We start from the raw sequence: 3,106 nt of genomic DNA, 5'->3' as shown, positions 1-3,106 counted from the left end.
AAGGCAGCACAAGAGAGGAGCTGGTTAATCCGGCGATTGAGAATAAATTGATCTGGAGGGGCCCTCATGCTTTTTGCGTGGAAGAGCCTATTATTCTTGTAGAAGAAGAAATAGATGGAAAGAGTGGGAATGGAGCCTCTCTGACATTTGGGCTAGCAAAGTGCCACCTTTAGTGCTCCTCCTTTTTTAGGGACAACTACCACATCGTACTTTATTAGTTATGAATTACATATACATCGTTCGCCATCATACTTATAATAAAATTAGGTGTACTGCAGAATCATTACCGGGAGGTGAGTTTGTTGTCGCTTGGTCCAATGGATCATTGCTGGAGAACCAATTAGTGCTCCCAATTTCTTCTTCTGGACCAAAGTTCATGGATGATCCACCCGCAGCAGGTAGGTCTGGCGTAGGTGAGTGCAAATTCTCCTCGGGATCTTGCAGTTGCTGCGAATATGATGCAGAAGCCTGTGAGGGTTGTATTGCTTTCTTCGCATATAAATCCATGCCACGACAACTCCTTCCTTGAGCATAACGTCCTACACAATTTATGTACATCAGATCCTCAGCTGTAGAAACAAAACATAAGAAATAACATCAATTATTATTTACAACTCACCATCATATAGAGCAAAGAGATCATCGTAATATGGGAATGACTTGTCTTGCCATTGGAGGGCGTCTTTGTTTTTGCGTGCCCGTAATCCGGCCCAAACATCATCTGGAGCAACCACCATCATTCTATCAGGATCCCAACCAAAACCACTTTCAGATAGCAAGTCTTTTATAACTTTAAAATCTTTCTTCATATCCCGCTCCTTTTGTTTGATCTGAACTGATGCAAACGACAAACAAAATTTCAAATTGAATGCATACACGATACTTTTCCAATCCTCTTTGCTCCATGCATTTTGTGTTTGATATCTTGGAGTATCATGTTCTTTTAAGAGCTCAATAAGATAAGACTTCATCTTGTGATTCCACCTGGCTCTAGGACAATTCTTGGTGGTTCCTGATGACATATGTAAGAACTAAAATTTAGTAACATATATTTTAATGTTTCTTAGTGGTTAATCAGTGAAATAATCACAACTAAAAAGAGTTGGCCAATCAGGAAAGAAATCACGAATAAAAGGAGCATGTTATTCAGTGAGGCAATCACAAACAGCAGCGGTGGTTATTCAGTCAAACAATCACAAAATAGACTATTCCTTCCCTTGAAACTAGTGAATCCACGGCTAGCCATCTAATATGCACCTAATTATTAACTAACAACTACTCCTAATTGTACTCTACAACTTGGGTAGAAGAACGAGACAACAAGTACCCACTCGACTGATGACACCAAATATTACTCGATCCGATCCAGCCTGCCTATTCTATTCTTGTTTGACTCTGAACTGATTCCAACTCCTATTAACATCAACTTTGATTATTCAAACAGAACTAGGGATCTCCTGCCATTTTTTGAGACATGCGTTTAGCAGAAAAATAACTACCAAACAAAAACGAATCCAATAAACTATGATACCATGCCATATGAAGAGAGACTGATCTGTCCTAATATTGACAGATTTCAACGGATCTAGCAAGTAGCATACCTGTTTCTTGCAAGATCTCTTACTTCCCCCAAATTTTAGATCTTCCAGCCCTTGTGTCCACGGAGGGAGAGGAGGTGGGGCATGAGTGAGATGGGGAGGAGGCGGCGGAGGAGGGGGTCGGATTCGCCGGTTGGGCATGCTCCAGGGTTGGTCGTGTTGGAGATATGCCAAAGAGGCAATAATAAGGTGGTTATTATAATATATTTGTGTTTATGATAAATGTTTGCATACCATGCTATAATTGTATTAACCGAAACATTGATACATGTGTGTTATGTAAACAACAAAGAGTCCCTAGTAAGCCTCTTGTATAACTAGCTTGTTGATTAATGGATGATCATGGTTTCGTGATCATGAACATTGGATGTTATTAATAACAAGGTTATGTCATTGGTTGAATGATATAATGGACACACACCCAAATGAGCGTAGCATAAGATCAAGTCATTAAGTTCAATTTGCTATAAGCTTTCGATACATAGTTGCCTTAGTCCTTCAACCATGAGATCATGTAAATCACTTACACCGGAAGGGTACTTCGATTACATCAAAAGCCATTGCGTAAATGGGTGGTTATAAAGATGGGATTAAGTATTCGGAAAGTGTGAGTTGAGGCATATGGATCAATAGTGGGATTTGTCCATCCTGATGACGGATAGATATACTCTGGGTCCTCTCGGTGGAATGTCGTCTGATTAGCTTGCAAGCATATGATTGGATTATAAGAGATGACATACCACAGTACGAGTAAAGAGTACTTGTCGGTAACGAGGTTGAACAAGGTATGGAGATACTGATGATCAAACCTCGGAAAAGTAAAATATCGTGTGACAAAGGGAATTGACATCGTATGTAAATGGTTCAATCGATCACTAAAGTCATCGTTGAATATGTGGGAGCCATTATGGATCTCCAGATCCCGCTATTGGTTATTGCTCGGAGAGGAGTCTCGACCATGTCTGCATAGTTCGCGAACCGTAGGGTGACGCGCTTAAGGTTCGATATCACATAAGTAGATTCGGAATATGAGATGGAGTCCGAAGTTTTTGTTCGGAGTCTCGGATGGGATCCAGGACATCACGAGGAGGTCCGGAATGGTCCGGAGAATAAGATTCATATAAGGGAAGTCATTTTCCGGGGTTCGGGAAAAAGTCCGGTGTTTTGACCGGAGCTTCTAGAAGGTTCTAGAGGGCCACCAGTGGGCCCACCACCCCGGGAGAGGCCACATAGGCGCCACATGGCATGGTGGGCCTGCCCACTATGACATGTGGGCCCAGGCCGGCCTACCCATTAGAGATAAGATCTATCTCTAAATTTAAATGGTTTAAATCTAGAGATAAGATTTATCTATAAAATAAAGTGTTTAAATGAAGAGATAAGGGGAAGGCTTGAGGGGGAAGAAAAGTCCCCCCTCATGCGCCGGCCAAGGGATAGGTGGGGCCAAGGGGGAACCCTAGGCCGACCCCTCCCCCTATATAAAGAGGGGAGGGGGTGGCCGGCCACCA

General features: G+C 42.2%; 1 long non-coding RNA gene across 1 annotated transcript; it reads right to left on the bottom strand.

The window, feature by feature from the left end:
* Nucleotides 1–295: 295 nt before the first annotated feature.
* LOC127329759 (uncharacterized) lies at nucleotides 296–1,750 on the bottom strand. Its single transcript, XR_007869001.1, has 3 exons — nucleotides 1,602–1,750; nucleotides 620–1,012; nucleotides 296–539 (listed from the first exon to the last, which is right to left on the bottom strand). It is a non-coding gene; the product is annotated as an uncharacterized lncRNA (long non-coding RNA).
* Nucleotides 1,751–3,106: the final 1,356 nt, after the last annotated feature.

Source organism: Lolium perenne, chromosome 2, assembly GCF_019359855.2.
Source record: "Lolium perenne isolate Kyuss_39 chromosome 2, Kyuss_2.0, whole genome shotgun sequence".
NCBI classification, from domain to species: Eukaryota; Viridiplantae; Streptophyta; class Magnoliopsida; order Poales; family Poaceae; genus Lolium; species Lolium perenne.
Note: the sequence above shows the minus strand (reverse complement) of the source record. Positions and strands in the feature narration are given on the sequence as shown.